This window comes from Haliaeetus albicilla, chromosome 13 (assembly GCF_947461875.1).
Source record: "Haliaeetus albicilla chromosome 13, bHalAlb1.1, whole genome shotgun sequence".
NCBI classification, from domain to species: Eukaryota; Metazoa; Chordata; class Aves; order Accipitriformes; family Accipitridae; genus Haliaeetus; species Haliaeetus albicilla.
In genome coordinates, this window is record NC_091495.1 from 4639080 (window position 1) to 4656840 (window position 17761).

Below are 17761 nucleotides of genomic sequence, written 5' to 3' on the forward strand. Positions count from 1 at the left end.
CTCCCAAAAAACCCCAGCCCAGTTCCCTATCCCAGTACACGCTATCATTCTGGTTTCATGCTCTAGCTCCTACTGCCAGAGCTCAACTGCAAGACGAGGAGAGTCTCCATATCATATCTCACCAGACAGTTCTATGCAGTTACTGGATGCTTTCTGACGCTTTTTAGTAAGCACGTGGCTTCGTGCACTTGCATCTTCTCCTACAAAGCGGAGGCAAGGAGTTGGCCAGCTTGCGTACACAGTCTGGCTGTCCCATCTGCGTCCATGCAACTACACTGCCCAACCCGCCCGGAGATGGATTTGCTCAGCCTCCTTATTTTGGAGGAGGGCAGCCACGTGCGTGACGGAGGTGTGACGTGGTGACATGGAAAGGCAACAGGATACATCCATTTTATGCTCCCCAACAGGAGCCAGAGCCTTGCCAGCCCCTGCCTGGTGCTGGGCAGGCACAGGGTGCAGAGTTTGTGCCTCCCCCAGAAAATGCACCAGGTTTCCCACCAGCAATTTCTTCTCCTCTCTTCATCTGCTCATACGCTTTTGCACCAGCTATTGCAAAGCTGTTTTGACAGTAACACCTGCACCTATGCTTACCAGTACTAGTGCTGGAAACCGTCCCCAAATTTTCTATTTAAGTGCAGGGACGGGCGTGATTAACTACCAGTTCAGTCATTAAAAAAAAAAAAAATTAAAGCAAAGCGCTAAGTGAACTCCTCAAATAGCTGGTCAAAAATAGCTTTGCTCTCCCTACAATTTACTTCTCCCCCAAGCCATCAGAGCAGATTTATATTGGCAGTCAGTGCTTGCTGGCTTTAAACACAGCAATATATACATATGCTTATGTCACTTTTTCAATCCTTCCCTAAATTAAAAAACAAACAAAGAGCTACTGATAAAATTCATACAGTGAGACAAAACCCAATTCTGCTGCAATGTGAGTTGCACCATTTTCCTTATAACAAGTAACTTTAGCTCCTTCTTCAGCGCCTCTTTAGGCAGCTACGTACTAGCTTACACCTCTCAGCCATGTATTAGTAATTTTAGCACTTGGTTCATGTTGCATGAAATATCCCTTTGCAAACCTTCAGTCAGCCCAGCAGATCAAGAACATGCACATGCACACATACACGTGCAAGTTTTAGGTCACTATATTTATTCCTTTGGTGAAATGGGGCACTAACGTCTGTTTTACAACACAAATATGACCTGGGCACGCTCACAGTCTTCTCAAAAATACAGAAGGAAAAAAAAGCATACTAACTTATTAAACTGGCACTTAAAATCAGCTGGCTTTGTGGTGTCAATGCGCTATGTGTTTGCATGCTATTATGTGTTAGACGAGAATCATTAGAATAATTAATACCCTACTTAAAAAAAAAATAATTTGCAAGCAATATACTTACAGTAAATATAGGCTAGTGCCACGTTTCTCTTAGCAGATGCATTACAAAAATCCATGTCTCGTATTACCTTCTTAAGTGCCTAGTTCACCACCTCGCACATCTTCTACATGAACACACCAGCAGAAATTTAAAATATTTTTTCTAGAAAGCTATAAAGGCCATTATTAGACTTGTATCATCTAATAAATAAGAAAAAAAAAAAAATCACAGTTCTGTAACTGCTGCAGTTTTCAAAAGGTATTCTCCAGAGGTCTAAACTGAACGCTGCATCAAGGGTAATTTAAATATAGAAACAGCAGAGTATGCAACAGGAAAAGTTATTTTAAAGAAGTAATACTTAACTCCATTGTGATGGCAGTAACGAGGCTGGTAACACCAAGGACCATCAACTGATAATTTTGGCGCTGCCTTGCTGGAGATAGCCACTGTTCCTAGCCAGCATCACCTCAGCCCCAACGACACAACATGCTTTATACCACGCTAACCTACCCTTACTTCACTTGGTGTCAGAATATTGTAATCTCTAATTCTGTCCAGTTCACTCTGCCCTGCTGTTTCATCAATCTGAAGAAGAAACCAACACTGGCAGCCTTCCTACTGCAAAGGGACTGCAAAACCATCAAAAGCTCGCCTTTCCCCTAGACACAGATCAACCACGGCAGCTCCAAGGCATACCCCACAGATGGGCTCCTTCACAGACCTGGTAACGTCTGTCTCGGCACTCGAGCACCCAAGGACGACATGGTCCATAGGACCTCCCCACATCTCCAGCACCCAAGGACCACATGGTCCATAGGACCTCCTCCTCACTTCTCCAGCACCAAAGAGCCATGCAGACCCCAAGACCTCCTCACATCTCAAGCACCCAAGGACCATGTGGTCCATAGGACCTCCTCCTCACCTCTCCAGCACCAAAGAGCCATGCAGACCCCAAGACCTCCTCGCATCTCAAGCACCCAAGGACCATGCGGTCCATAGGACCTCCTCCTCACTTCTCCAGCACCAAAGAGCCATGCAGACCCCAAGACCTCCTCGCATCTCAAGCACCCAAGGACCATGCGGTCCATAGGACCTCCTCCTGACTTCTCCAGCACCAAAGAGCCATGCAGACCCCAAGACCTCCTCGCATCTCAAGCACCCAAGGACCATGCGGTCCATAGGACCTCCTCCTGACTTCTCCAGCACCAAAGAGCCATGCAGACCCCAAGACCTCCTCACATCTCAAGCACCCAAGGACCATGTGGTCCATAGGACCTCCTCCTCACCTCTCCAGCACCAAAGAGCCATGCAGACCCCAAGACCTCCTCGCATCTCAAGCACCCAAGGACCATGCGGTCCATAGGACCTCCTCCTCACTTCTCCAGCACCAAAGAGCCATGCAGACCCCAAGACCTCCTCGCATCTCAAGCACCCAAGGACCATGCGGTCCATAGGACCTCCTCCTGACTTCTCCAGCACCAAAGAGCCATGCAGACCCCAAGACCTCCTCGCATCTCAAGCACCCAAGGACCATGCGGTCCATAGGACCTCCTCCTGACTTCTCCAGCACCAAAGAGCCATGCAGACCCCAAGACCTCCTCGCATCTCAAGCACCCAAGGACCATGCGGTCCATAGGACCTCCTCCTGACTTCTCCAGCACCAAAGAGCCATGCAGACCCCAAGACCTCCTCACATCTCAAGCACCCAAGGACCATGTGGTCCATAGGACCTCCTCCTCACCTCTCCAGCACCAAAGAGCCATGCAGACCCCAAGACCTCCTCGCATCTCAAGCACCCAAGGACCATGCGGTCCATAGGACCTCCTCCTCACTTCTCCAGCACCAAAGAGCCATGCAGACCCCAAGACCTCCTCGCATCTCAAGCACCCAAGGACCATGCGGTCCATAGGACCTCCTCCTGACTTCTCCAGCACCAAAGAGCCATGCAGACCCCAAGACCTCCTCGCATCTCAAGCACCCAAGGACCATGCGGTCCATAGGACCTCCTCCTGACTTCTCCAGCACCAAAGAGCCATGCAGACCCCAAGACCTCCTCACCTCTCCAGCACCCAAGGACCACGTGGTCCATAGGACCATCTCTATTCAGCTAAGACAGCAGTGCTTTCTGCCTGTAGCAGCCTGGTAGGGAGGGACAGCAGTGCCTCCAGAGCACATCTGAAGGCACACAAGCGGTCCGCTTAATACACGTGCGCTTTCCAGAGCCCCTCTTCATTCATGGAGACCCTTAATGACATCCGTAATTCACGATTTCTTTTTCTGCCTGTCTGTTCTGCTCGGCCATAAGCAGATGGGACTGTGAGAACACAGCTTCCAAGCTATCATTTCCAAGATGATCACTTCCAGTATTGGGGGTTTAATACTCTACATAAGGGTTGTGCGATTCACCAACGCCGTCTCTGCTATAAGCTAGCAGGGGCTTGCGGACAGGGATGACTCAGCGGGAAATCCACAGTAAGAGCAAGGAGAGCAGACCGTGAGAAGATGAGAGCATGGCAGAAGCTCGCTAATGCAGACATCACGTTAAAACGTATACGCTTGGACCCTCAGATTTCTTAATAACGTTTCTCACTGTTACCGGCTAGAAAGGTTGATGCAAACAAGGTTGGAGGTAGCCACAGGGCTCTCCACAGGGCTCCCACCCAAGCTGAATTAGCAGCACCGACGTGAAACAGGGAGGGAGGGGGGAGGAAAACCTAGCAGAAAGGCAAGGTTAAGAGCACACACGAGCATTGCAAGGCCGCTTAGTGAAATTTATCTTCCCCTCCTTTATTCCCTCCCTGCCACCTTCCCTGCCTCTTCGGCTCCTCCAGCGGCAGCAAAAGCCTTGCAAGAAAACCATCTCCAAACCACACGCTCCCCGTCCCTCTCCTCCCGCTCCCCCGGAGCCAGTTCTCACCGAAGGAGGATGGCAGATGGCAACCATTTAACCGAGCTCTCCGGCTGGCGCGTTGAACGCCCGGAGACTGGCTGCAATTCCCGCGGGGACAGCCCCAGCCCCGCCGGCAGAGCTGGAAAGCAACCTCCAGCCACGCAAATGCAGAAATAACGCGCTTTAGGCACACCTCTGGAAAAGGTGCAGCAGTTTATGTTCTGTCCCCTGTGCTTTGCCCTACCAATAAGTACACAGTAACACAGCACGATGCTGTTAATTAGTATTAACGCTTGCAACTGAAAGCGGAGCATCACCCATCCAAACCCTAAGGAACTCAAGCATCTATCTTTAGTAAGAGCCTTCAAAAGAAAAGCCAACAAAACATCCACTCCTTGAATACAAAGTATCGCAGTGGAGGCGCACATTATTTTGCATGGTAATTATAGACAAAGGACTATGATTCTAGGGTAGGAAGATTAAAATGCTGCCAAGTCAACCAAGGTTGCTCAAATAAAAGTTAGGGTGCATCAGAAAAGAAGTGAGAGAGACAACTGTCCTTCCAGCAGTCTTGCGATTTTGGGCACCTCTCAACAGCACACATAAAAGCCAGGAGAGGACCTCCCTGCTAATAAATGCCAGTCCAGCACCTGAAGCCCAGCGAAGTCCTGCTCTTCCAGGCCACCCATGACCCAAACAGCACAGCCCAGGTCCAAAGGGGGTGATGAAGGCTGCAGGTGTATTCAGGTAGCAGCCAGGTTCAGAGAAGCCCTAACAGATTGGAGGAGATTCAATGTCGCAAGACAAGATGATATTTTTTGCAGTCTTCTTTCAAACTCATGGAAGAGCTAAGTTTGGGAAAGGTTATGGGGACTGGAAGGTCTTCAGCCTAGCAGAACACACCTGGGGTTAAACCAGGTTTGCACACCCCCATATACATCCCCAGCTACAACTTCGTTTTGATGGAAGACCTTGAGCACCGCTGTGTTCTGCCACAGAAGCGAATGCTTTGATGCGTGAGCATTTTGTGAATATAAAGCTGCTTTAACGTAGGCCAACTGTTTAGCAATCCTGGAAGTCCACTTGGGCATGTCCTCAAGCAAGCAGGGAAGCACGCTTTTTTTTGCAGCAAGTCTGCTCGAAGAAGTCTCAGCTCCAGCAGAGTCCAGGTCCAAGAGACAAAGCCGTAGCAGACAGCTCCATCCCACCAAAGGTGACCTTCTCCAAAACCAGCAGTGTTGCGGATAAAAGTGGACAGATGTCATTTTAGTACTATGGCCACCATGCCTGGACTCACCAACCTGGCAGGAAAGAAGTCACCTTTTTGTTAGAACATGCCACAGCCTTGTCTGTGCCAAGTTAGCGTGTGAGCAGAGCTGCTGCTTGACCCTTCTTTACTCTCCAGTGGTGTTAGATGAAAGGTGCCATTTGGCACATGCACAACATCAGTGACCCAGGTTAGAACAACCTTCTCCACAACTAAACGTACCTATTTATTTCTGTAGGACCAGCTGAGCAACTATGTCACCTCTGCTACTAGTGGGAAGACCTGGAACCTGCTAACAGTGCAGTAATTTCCCCTCCAGATTTAAAAAATAAAATTAAAAAAAGAAAAATCTTACCATGCATTGTCTGAGGCGTAGAATACAATTTTAATCCAGGAGAAGAGATTCTTAGCCATATCACACTTACGTTAATGTAGAGCAGCTCTGCAACAAGCTCAGGGCATGCAGCCTTAGTTACGGAGCCAGGGCATTGGCATACTCCATACACGACTTTTGTACTGACTAAAACAGGCTCTGTTAGAGTATTTTAAAAGATGGGTATGTGCTTTTGCGTGCAAGCAACTATACCAATAGCAAACTCTTCTATTGATTTTTCATATTCTCTTGCATTTATGGGAAGCATATCGACACCAGGGCTTGTCCTAACTTAAATACCTCAATGTATGTATTGTGTTGTTAGAACAGCCCAAGAATTACACAAATAAATGACTGTCGTTGCTCACCTACGCAAGTTTGGGATACACTTCCAAGCCAGCACGCACACAGCACAGGACCAGCTGTAAGTTTTTGCACGTTAGAGGGAAGAGCAACCAAAAAAAATCTTGGCACAAGTAGTGAAAACCCATCGATAAAAAGCACCACATCCGCTTGACCGGGAGCATTAAAAGCATGACACCAGACCATTTTTTCCCCATTAATTTAACCTTCCGCCCCCACTCATCTCCTTTGTCTGGGGCTGCCCCCCTCCATCCCCTGCCCACCTCACACAGCAGGCTGGAGGTCAGCTGAAATTCCCCCCCCCGGGCCCTGCCAAAGGCCTATATTTGATTACAACACTATATGATGTCACGTATCCAAGACAACTAAAGGCATTACGGTCTCCTGAGGACAAAACCGCCTCTCGGCCATAGATTTCGGCAAGCCGGGACCCGTTGTCTGCAGAGAAGAGGGGGCAGCTGCACCCCCCGGGTGACAAAAGGCACCCAGAGATGCTCCCCCAGGGCAGCACCCATGGCAGGCGGGGCCCTTCCCACTCCTCTTGGCTTGTAAAGGGGGGGAAATTAAAAATAATTGTTTAAAAACCCATTAAAAAGGCGGTTATAGGCTTCCCGAAGCCAGCCTGAAAACAAAAAAAATGAAGGACTGGACAAGCCATAAGCTCAGGGGTTTCTTTTTAACCTTGGCATCGGTGGGCTCAAAGGAGAAGATGGGTTTTCCAGGTATTTGCTGAAATACTTCCAAGCCTCTCTCAGTTTAATGCCCCTTTAATGTCAATATTCTCCTGCACCCTGTGATATCATTAAAGGCAGCGGGGCGGGTAACGAAACCCAATGAAAAGGTCCAACATTAGGAAAAGTTAAGAAATGCTGCAAAATTTAAAAAGGGAAGGGATTAAACCCTTATCATAGCCCGGGGGAAGGCAGGGAGTGAGAGAAAGAGATTTCATCCAAGATCTAACTTGTACTGAAAAAAGTTTTCCTTTTTTTATTAAGTACACATATACACACACACACAAGTGGGTTTGTGATTGAAATAAGTACCTGAAACAAAAATGATACGGAAACTCAGACATGCCCAGACCCCAGTCCAGACCCTGTGCATGGCCCAGAGCCCCTGGGCCATTTATTCCAGTGCTGCCTGCAGAGACTTTGCAATTGTGAAGCCTTTCCAAAGGCTGCAGTCGCTGTTGGACCCAGTTCCCTGTGCCTCAGATTTAAAACATGCACATGGAAACAGTCTAACAGAGAAACTGGGAAGTGGGGAAAAAAAAAAAAAAGAAAAAAAAAAAACCCAGCAGTGAAATCTAAACTATTAAGAAAAAACCCTGGTGTCACAGAAAGGGGGGAAAAAAAAAAAAAAGAAGTGCTTTTAAGAAAAATGCTTTACTGCCAATAGTAGCTTTTCAAAAGAAGCCTTCGGGTCATGTTCCTTAAATTCAGTACATTGCTTGCTAAATGGACTAAAATGCAAAAAAAATGTAAGCCATTGATACGTTCACAAGTGAGCCATTTGAGCAAATGCCTTGCAAAATAATTCTGATGCTAATTCCCTTTCCAGGGTAACCCTTCCACGTGTTTCTCTACCATCCTCTGGAAATAGAAATGAATATAGCTACATTTCAGCTGGTGTCAGTACCAATTTACCAACACTAGAAAACATAATGCTACATTTTCCATCCAGCTTTTCTGCCTTCTCCAGCCTTAAAGTACCAGAACTCCCAATTTTCAGCTGAAAACCAACGATTTGAAGCTTCGTCCCAAGTGACCCTCCTGCAAGATTTCATTTAAAAGCATCATCGGAGCTGTAACACAAAGCCACCGCCACGTTACCGGTACAACTTTGTGATCGTGAAGCTGTCACTGGTTGCCGTTTCCCAGCTCCTGCTCCCAAAGCGTGAGTTTTCCTCCAGAGCCACGGGCACGGCAAAGCGATGCTCTTCACTGTGCTCACCTCCCTGGACAACTTGCTCTCAATTTTACTCCACAGCTGTCGAACTTGGCTTTTTGTTTCAAAATTACTTTGTATCAGAATAATCCCTCTGCTCATAATGGTTGTGGCATAAAATTATCCTTTCTTCTTCACGGTGACTCCACACTGGAACTGGACCAAGCAGGTTTCTTGTATAGAAAAATGGCCCAGTTTAATCATACAGGGTCTGTATGTTGAGGTACACCTTCAGACGGAAGGCTACAGAAGATAGAATTTTCTCTAAACACAGAAGAAAGGCAACCTCGCTAGCAAAACTAGACCATCAAAGTACAAGATGCTGCCTGACATGTCTCATACGGCACGGTCAAAAGCCCAAAAGCATAGTAGCTCATACTTTTGACGACTCAACATCCCTAAACCAAACCAAACTGGTGATGGTCCTCACAGACCAGAGGATGAGAGGTGAGTGATCGCTGCTGCTGCTTGGCAGCAAGCTTCCCAGCTCCCACTCACTCAGCTCTACTTTGTGCAAGTTTTCCAGGTGCTGAGCTCTCTCCGCATCCAGTAATTGGCTTTTAGGCAACCATACACTCGCCCCAAATCTAAGCACAATGCAATCCAGCAAGCGTGTTAAAAAGGAAGCAAGCAGGGGACTGCACGTGAACCGGGAAACTGAAAGTAGCTACAAACTGCAAGGTAGGAATGCACTGAAAATAATCCGAGAGAAGAAATGAAGCCTGAGCCTGGTATCAAGATAAGCCGCTCCAGGAGATGGGCTTTGGGAATACATCCAGCCACACATCACAAAGACCACAATAAAAACACGATGGCGTGGTGGGACACCCAGATGTGTAAGTCAAATAACACGAGAGTTGAGCAGCATCACCCGCAGACCACCCATCCAGCACTTAATAGTTGGAAAATGCAGTCACGCCAATAAAGTCGAAGGTACCCAATGATGCCATTCAAAGGCACATCGAGGCATGCGGGTCTGTGGCTGTAATGCAGAAACCAGGTTTGTCACCGGCCATAGGGGAACACCCTGTAATCGCCGCAGCTGGAGGCTGTAGACCTGATTTCAGCCCAGCCCTGCATTTCAAACCCAGCCCTGCATTTCAAACCCATCCCATAGCACGTTCAGAGAAGTGGTGTCAGCCACCTTAGACCACGACTGCCATCCTACAAGGCAGCCAACGTGCACGGGTACCGCTGACCCCAGTAAATCGTATTAGGATTTTCTGCCAGTGGGAAATGGGTGAAAACATTCCCAATTTATAATCTAATCATTACAGAGGGTGCAGAAGAGCAGGGGTGGGAGGCAATTTCTGCAGCAGCAGTAGCCAATTTAATGGAGTCCCTAACATTCCCTAACCTTTGAGGAAAAAGTAGGGAGCTCTAAGCCTAGTTTGAACATACCAGAAAAAAATTTGAACACGCTAGGGAAAAAAAAAAAGTCAAAATCCTCATCATTGACTTTCGGTATAAATCTTCTTATCTGCACAGATTCCAGGCTTCTCTTAAAATAGTCCTGGTACATGAGCAACCGGTTCGTAACACGGGTATTTCCACCCCAGACGCAACAGCTAGTCTTCCCGGTTGCCAACCACGCAGACCTCTGGGCACTGAGGAGCACCCAGCAGCACTCCCCAAACCTGAGCGTGACCCAACCCTCGCGCTTCCGCAGCCGGAAGGTTTTACACGGAGGAGGCAGAGCACCAGGGGTCATAAGATGCTGGCTGGCATCGGACAGCACTTCTTCTGTACGACATAATTTACGACCAAAGCATGGGCGAGCCGTCTCTTGCTTGCTGACTGAAATGGTATTTTGCAAGTATCCCGGCACATCGCTGTGTGCTTTTACCCAGCAAGAAGAGGATGGGATGGAGAGTTCATCACCACGCAGCGTGCACTAAGTCAGAAGGCACGTGTGATATGACAGGGAACGAATAAACACGCATCACACGACAAGGGCCAGCCAGCAAAAAAAGCGAAGCAGCATCTCAGGGTTTTCTTAGTTTACTTGTGGGTGTCTCCTCTGGGAGACAAGGAGGCCGCTGGATCTGGGAAGAGACACGCCACAGGCACCCAAACCGTCCCTCTCCGCTGCTGCGCTGGGATGCGGACGGGGTTTGCAGCCTGCAAGCCCGCGCTTGTCGAGAGACGAAGCCGGGCGCCGGCGTGAGTCACCGAGTGCCGCCGACAGCAGCGTCTCGGCGCAGGAAGTTGCCCAACACCATTTCGGTTGTCGAGCGGCGAGGCACACGCGCTGGGATGAGGCGCTCGCCGCCTCCATCTGCCTCCCTCAGAAAAGTTACCATCGATGCGCTGACATCCTATACGCAAGCTTATACACGATACACCTCGTTAACGGGAGGGGGAGGAAGAGCAACAGCCATAAAAAGAAAAGTCAAGGAGCCAAATGGAATAAAACGGACAGAACTTACACCTGTGCTAAAAAGGAGTGAGTATGCACCTGTACCGCTGACAGCCTTTGCTTACGGGGACTAAAGGCTGCTTTTCATTGATTTACAGCCAGGAAAGAAAAGCTGTATTTCACCCAGGTCGTTCTGCACCGCGGCGGTGCGGTACGACTACCCCATTGAAGGGAACGGCAGAAGAGACGGGGTGGCTGTGGGCACACCGTCACTCCTCCCAACACCCCTACTTTCTGTCACCTCGCTGGCTATAATCCCGCTGTCCGGCTCGTTCCCATAAGGTAACGTGAACCCGCATTTGGAAAAAGTCTTCTGAGTGCCTGTGGTATTTTCTCTCATAAATACCGGCTCCTTTTAACCCCAGCAATGAGTAGCCAAGGAGCGATGATGGGGGAGGAAGGTGGGATTACAGCCCCGGCGAACCCAGCATAAACTTTTGCTGTTCTTATGGGAACCAACATTTCCACGCAAGAACTGCATCGCTTTCTCACCAGTTTAAACTAAATCCATACACAGGATCCTCAGGTGCCAAACTATCTCGCTCCCTGAAAGAGTTTGCCTTTGCTCAGCGTGTCAGGTTTTCAAGTCTGCTGCACCGGGCGGACAGAGCCTGTGGTTAATAAAGATGGTAAAAATCAGCTTGACCTGCCCCTAAGCCTCTGTCTTCTTTCCCAGGCACTACACTTGCTCGCCAAGCAGGTTTTTTTCTCGTTCAACGGCACCATTACACGTCCCTGTATCTGCTCCATTACTTTCTGGACTGGCACATCCTGACACTGAGAGAGCTGCTGGCAATGCTGGTGCCTTCCATCCCAAGCTCCCCAGAGGACACGGGAAGGCTCCTCAAGGAGAAAACCTGTGGTGGTTGGAGCTGTTGAGGCAGCACGCTCCTTGGTTGGTGTCCCTTTTGGATTTTTACAAAAAAAAATTTAAAAAATCTTACTTCTGGGCTGAGCAATCAATCCCTGTGGAGCTCCTCCAGCACAGCTTTGGCAGCAGCACCCAAAGGGGGTCACAACTTCATCCTCTGGCCAAGACACTGCCAACAAAGACATCACCCCGGTTTTATTCCAGCAAGACCCCCGAGAGCACGCAAGGCCGCACGACTGAAGGGACACGATGGGCAGCGCCGCAGCTACAGCCACAGCATCTCCACCACCGGGTACAGCGGCACCGCTCCGTTTACGGGCGCATTTAAAAAGAAAAAAAAAAAGCTAAGAGCACAGAAAAGTCCTGTCCATATTTTAGGCAACTCAAACGTACAAAGTGAGAATTGCCGTCTCCTCCCTCTTTCTACAAAACTCAAGGCATGCAGCTGGACACTAAGGGAGGCCCCAGCAGAAGCCGAACCGCTGCGGCAGCACGCGGCCGAGCTCAGAAATAATATACCCTGGCACTCGGCTAAGTTCATTAGCTCAAGCTCTGTGCCGTGTTAATTGCTACTATATAGTTTTCAGTTCAGAGTTGATGTGTCCAACTGCCTTCTGTAGAGCTTGGGAAATGCGAGTTGGCACCTGCCAAGGAAAAAAAAAAAACAAACAAAAAAAACAAGCCACAACTGCAAACTAGTTCAAGTTTTCTGACATAAGAGAATACCAGCTTAATTTTTCTTGCATAGATGTAGCGCTGCACCAGACTTCTAGGAGGGAAAAAAGACGCCAAACCAAGAAACACAACAGAAGTTAAATGATTCACGTGTCAACATATTACAACCCAACCGTTACCAAAGTCCATCTCAATGCAAGTCCACCAATAACGAGATCCGGAGCGTGTGTGTGTGTACATATATATGTAGTATATTACATATAAAATTATCTTGATTTCACAGGTTGGCCGCAAACCTAACCAAGTTACCTTCAGAGCATTCAAGTCCAACATAATTCAGCATTTTTAACTTTACATTTTGCGTAGAACGACCATCCCTCGGCGGGCACCAAGGCAGGGCGGTGAGTTCATTGGGCCCCGCTCAAGGTTACTCCTTATTTTCTGGTTTAACTCTTTGTTTGGGCCTTGTCAAAACCCAAACCTTTCCGAACAAAAGCCGGTTTCCGCTCCCATATAAACTGGGAAATCGGGAATATGCGTGTGCCCCCAGCAGCAGTAAGCCAGGCGGGCAACGAGATGCTGCTCCACCGCCGCCGCCGCGCTTCACCGCCCAACTCCACCAAAAACCCCCGAAAAAGCCGGAAAACTCCGAAGGGCCACGTGCAGATCCCAGCCTCGCCTCGAGTTTCCCGTGGTTTACCCCAAAAACGCGGGACACCCCCCCCCCCCGTGACGCCATCTCCCACCTCCCTCCCCTCACCTCTGCAAACCACAGACCCTTTGCACACCCGTGGGGGCTTCCCGCCGTTTTTGGGGCCAACGGGGCGCATCCGAATAACCCCCAAAAAGGGTGTTTATTTAGTTAAATAAACCGCTTGAGGGTTTAATTGGGGGGGGGGGGGGGGGGGGGCACGGCGGGGCCCACGCTGCCGGATCCCTGCCCCGGGCGGCCCCCGTCCGCGTTGGGAGCGCGTAAGAAGCGCGGGCCTGCGCTGCCGTGGGAGCTCACCCGCGTAAAACCCGCGCAGGGACAGACGAACGGACGGACGGACAGACGGAAGCTTCGCGGAGCCGCGCCGGGAGGAGGAGCTGCGGGGGGGGGGGGGGGGTGGCGGCACGGCCACGGCGTGGGGGGGGGGGGGGTGTCCCCACTCCCCGTGCCCACCCCCATCCCCACGCATCGTCATCGAGACCGGTTGAAGAGGAAGCGCCGCCGCCGCGCGTTCTTCCCACGCGGGGGAAAAAGGGGGGGGGGGTCGCTTCTCCGCCTCCACGCGTGGGGCGCAGCATTCCCCCGGAGGGGGGGGGGGGGCACCAGCCACCCCCCACCAGCGGCCCCCGCTCCCCGCGCTTTCCCATTCCCCCCCCCAACCCCTTTCCAGAGCGTGAAAAACAAAAAAACCCCACCCCTCCCACCCCCGCAAAACCCAACAACTAAACCCCCCCGAGAAGAAAAAGCGACCAAAACAGGCGTGGGGAAAGGAAGGGGGGGGGGGGCGTTTTTTTTTTTGACTCACCGCGGTCATGAAGCCGTGCGGCCGGCAGCGCGGACACAATATGGCAGCGGGGGGATGTGTCAGGGAGCAGCTGCTCCCTGCGCAGCGGCGGCGGCACCGCCCTCCCCGCCTCCCCATGGCAACGGGAACAACCCCCCCTTCTTCCCAATCACCACCCCCAGCACCAGTACCGCCTCCCAGTACCGCCCCGTCGGTCCCGGGAGGGGGGGGGGGGGGCGGCGGTGCCGAAGGCACCGCCGCCCCCCCCCCCCCTCCCGGGACCGACCAGCCCCTTCCAGTCTCCACATCCCCGAGCATCCTCGGGAAAAGTTCCCCCCCCCCCCCCCACATTTCAAACCTAAATCCTCCTTTTAGTTTCACTTCCCTTTCCTCTCTCGCCCGCCGGTGTATTTTTGCCTAGTCCCCCGCCCCGCGCTTTTTTTCCACACGTTTTTCCTCATTTCTCCCGTGACATTAAACCTCCTCCTTCTTGGTTTTATTTTTTTTTTTTGTCCTCCTAACAAAGATGAAGCCGCCGCCGTGTTTGCTCTGCCTTGTCGCGCATTGTGCTCCCACTCGTGCCTTTCTTAAGCTTTTCAGGGCGAGAACTTTTGCTGTTTGCTTAGCGGGGTTTTACAGTCCCGCGTACGCTTGCAGGTTTACAACATAATAAAGAGCACCCGGGGAAGTCGCTCGCAGGGGGAAATTTGGGGTTGCAGCCGCTCTGCCGCTGCAAAAAAAGTTTGTGTGCCCTTCCAAGGTTTCCTTGCCTTCTGAAGGACGCTCGGCTTTCACCTGCCTCGTGATGCATTGCAGTAATTTTATTTATAAGGGAGGCCGGGAACAGGTTTCAAGGAAATTCCCCCACCCCATGTTAGCAGGAACCAGTTGTTGGTTTGGGGTTTTTTTTTAATTTGAAATAATTTCAGAGAACAACTTCTCGGGTTTTTTTTTAAGAGCAAGGATGAATCAGGCCCAGGGTTATAGCAGGCGGAATATTCTCCCAAGGGCAGAGGATCAAATCCAGCAGCCAGGAGGCTCAGCCCAGCACGTACAGGCTCCTGCCGCTGCGCCGTAAAGCACGACCGGCTTCAGAAACGGAGTCCAACCGCACAGTTTTGACCAAAATAAATTGTCCTCTGCAACTTTTGTTTCGCTCCTACCTCACTTCCACTGATTGAATACATTACGATTCATTCAACCTTTTCTTCTTACAGCTTCAGAAGTTACCCCAGGCCCTTCCTACTCTGGCGGACAACAGAAGCGCACTTATATTAGTTATGTATTACTAAAGCCATCTCATGCTGAAAGCACCCTCCATTCCTAAACCATTAAAACCAGACTTAGCGCTGCTGGTACCAGCAACGCTTGGCCCGTAACAGGCTCTTTTGCCTAAATTCCCATCCCCTGGCTGGCCAGAAAGCGTGCGCTGCAGCTCGCCTCGATAGCTACCGCACCTCAGCCGCTTCGGAGGGGGGGGCAAGCGGGGGCCCAAGCAGAGCGTTGTTTGCCTGTCGGAATCAGGGTGTGTTGCTTTGCTTTTTGCCCGGCTGGGCCGCAACCTGAAAGAGAGCAAGTTTGAATCCGGGAGCCCTTCGGCTTCAATTTACTACGTGAAAGGTTCGGTGTGGGCCGCTGAGGGTGGTACCTGTTCTCAGCCCTTGATTGCGTTTACACCCTGGCCTTTAAAGCAGAGCTGCTCACAGGTTTTCCCGTTTACCCTTTAAAAACACAAGCTGAGTTCAGCAGGAATTTATTCCCTCTTACCCTTTATGTTTTAGTGGAAGAAAAAAAAAAAACCAAAACAACAAACCAACAAAACAAAACCTAAAAAGATAAAAGCTGAAAGTGCCCCAAAGTCGCCACCCCCTCACGGAAACAAAAAATAAGACTTGGCCTTTGAACGGGCATTTTATTTAAACTAGGGCATAGCAAAAGAAATAAAAAGTTTCTACACCACCTGAAAAATGTTGTCACCTTTATCTTCCTCGGCCCTCTCTACTACTCAAAATGCCCATGGAGGGTTTTTTGGCTTTAAACCATACTACGTTGTTAAAAATCCAGCAACTCTGTATCAACAAAGGCAGTCACCAAGAGTTGAAGCTTTCTGGAGCACCTTCTGCATCAGGTCCTTACCTCCAACACCAACCAGATTTGCCTTCGCTCTTCTGCTGCCTGTGAAATGCCCGCATTGGATTTGGGGAAGGGGGTCAGGGGAGGCCAAAGAAAGCCCAGCACATTCCCGAGAAAGGCTGCAGCTTTCTGCCTCGTATCATACTCATCTCGATAACATGCCATAGGCAGAATTACATCTTCTAGAGGTGCATGTACAGTTGCAATTCTGCAGCCGCTCGTCCGTGCAGTGTTGGAGGACCCGGAGCTGATCCAGCTCAGTTGGAGTGCGGAGCATTTTGAGTGGGCATTGCCAGGTCAGGTACGAGGTTCAGGACAGGCACGTGCCACAGATACGTGATTCAGCATCCCTAGCGTTACAGCGACGGTGGGAGGGTCGCTTCTCAAGGGTGTTGGCTTTCCCACCAGCCACAGCCCCCAGGAGCAGCCCTACCAAACCCAGCGCGTTCCTGCCGGAGCACCGTTTGCATCCTGGGGCATTTCCACCCTGCCTGCAGCAGCGGCTCGGATCTGCGCCTGGAGCTCACGCGGGAGCCGGGGCACGCCAGGGCTCCAGGCTCTCCTGGTCCCCACCAAACATACAGGTGGAGAGAAGGACACGTGCCCTGCATGAACAGGCAGGGATGGTCCTCCACCGTCGGCCTTTTTGGGTCATCATGGGGGCACCGACACCTCTCCTGATGTTTGCTTGCTCTGCCTGTGCTGACTCCCGACTAGCGACCTCAGCCAGCACGAGGATACCTTCACTTAGTGCCCAGGCAGCTGCCAGATGATGGAGGAACCTGTGTTTGTCTCAGTCCTCCGGTGTCTGCACCGAGTTTGGTCCCTGCTTCCTTACCATGATCCAGTTTGCTTGCTAAATCCTGCATGGGAACTGTGAGATCAAGAGGGAGCGGGTGATGGAGGGCTGGGAGCAACGGCATCGGACGGAGCCAATGCCACCCGTGTCGTCCTGCCACGCGTTTGCTCGCCCCTGAGAAGCTGGAGAGCCACGGCGTGGAGGATGCCCTGCCAGGCTGCTTTCTGCAGAAAGCTGCTTGCTCCCCAAATTTCAGCCTGAAGGCATTAAATCATTATTTCCTGCAATTTACCCTGTCCCATGACAGAGGCCTGAGGCTGCTGGCAGTCCAAGCCCACACGCCGCTTTGGTCTCCCCCTTGCTCCATCTCGGCTTTCTACCGCACACAGGACAAGCACCAGAGCTACTGAAGGGAAACCTACAGCAACCCGGCAACCAAGCAAAGCAGAACTCATCCAATAAATAAGACAAGGACGTGGTGCCGTTTCCCAACACAGACCTTTAAAATCGGTGGGAGATGGTAGTCACGGTGCTACGCCGTGGGTCTCCGCAGGGCTCCCTGGGGTGTCCATGCAGCATCTCCTGCAGCCCCCCAAGGTGGGAGGTGTGGGGATGGCAGGCTGCAGAGGCGGAGGCAGGCGAAGCCCTCCACCCTACCCTTATCACCTCCTGCTCAGAGCCAAGACGGACTCAGCAGAGGCTGCTGGTGCCTCCTGGCCCGGCTCCAGGGCTCTCCTTGAAGGTACTGCCCACTCAAGGACACGCCGTGCCTGCTTTGCCAAGGCCGCTCTCATCCCTGCAGCTCTCCTTCCCAGCTCCTGCACCGTTTCTGCCAGAGGCTGGGGGCCATCTCCCCTTCAGGGCACAGTCACGGCTCTGCTTGTCTTGTGCTCACCACAGGTGGTGAAGTGCAAGGAAAAAAAAAAAAAAAAAGAAGTGGTTTGGGTTTTTTTTCCTGCTCTGGGCAGAAAATAGGCCCTTCTACCTCCCCTACGTCAGGGTCAAAATCCTCAGACTTTCTCTCTTATTTTGATCCGAGGTGTTGATGGTAGGTGGCATTTATACATGCATGGTGGGATAAGGCTTTCCCCAGGCAGAGAGGATGGTCATCCAGACCTGGTACGTGGAGGACAAACTCACTGGGAAGAT

At 50.9% G+C, this 17761-nt stretch overlaps 1 protein-coding gene across 3 annotated transcripts in view; it reads right to left on the reverse strand.

The window, feature by feature from the left end:
- The window catches only part of FOXN2 (forkhead box N2), a 38341-nt gene extending 24505 nt beyond the window's left edge, over nt 1-13836 (reverse strand). For 2 of the 3 annotated variants that reach the window (XM_069799936.1, XM_069799934.1), the window contains exon 1: nt 13702-13836. The gene's annotated coding sequence lies outside the window, so the exon portion shown is untranslated. Of the gene's footprint in view, nt 1-11582; nt 12280-13701 lie in introns of those variants that run through there. The other variant, XM_069799935.1, reaches the window with a different exon arrangement.
- Nucleotides 13837-17761: the final 3925 nt, after the last annotated feature.